Here is a 402-nt window from a genome sequence, read left to right as displayed (position 1 = left end):
TTAGAGTAACACAAAACATTGGCAACACCACGTCATGACACCCTGCTCCCCCCCCCCCCAAAACAAAACTGACAGCTGCTTGAATGTGCAGTATGTTAAACACCAATCAAGACAGTTAACCGTCATGTTGTCCTTGGGTCAAATTGACCCGTTTTCCTATATTAATGTTCTTTTTACCCAAAATAACATGATTGATTCCACGCTCTTTGGCAACTACAAATCTCTACTTTCATTAATTTTGGGGGGGTCTTATTCAATTTTATGGCATTTGGAGGAAAGAATTGAAGGGGTTTTGAGAAAGTATTGAGTAAAAGTTGACATATTCCAGTCTGTGGTTATCCATCAACATACTTTCCTTTAATTTTAAATAAATAATTCCTAATTTCTGCTTTTCTAACTCAA

Source organism: Etheostoma spectabile, chromosome 23 (genome assembly GCF_008692095.1).
Source record: "Etheostoma spectabile isolate EspeVRDwgs_2016 chromosome 23, UIUC_Espe_1.0, whole genome shotgun sequence".
Classification (NCBI taxonomy): domain Eukaryota; kingdom Metazoa; phylum Chordata; class Actinopteri; order Perciformes; family Percidae; genus Etheostoma; species Etheostoma spectabile.
Note: the sequence above shows the minus strand (reverse complement) of the source record.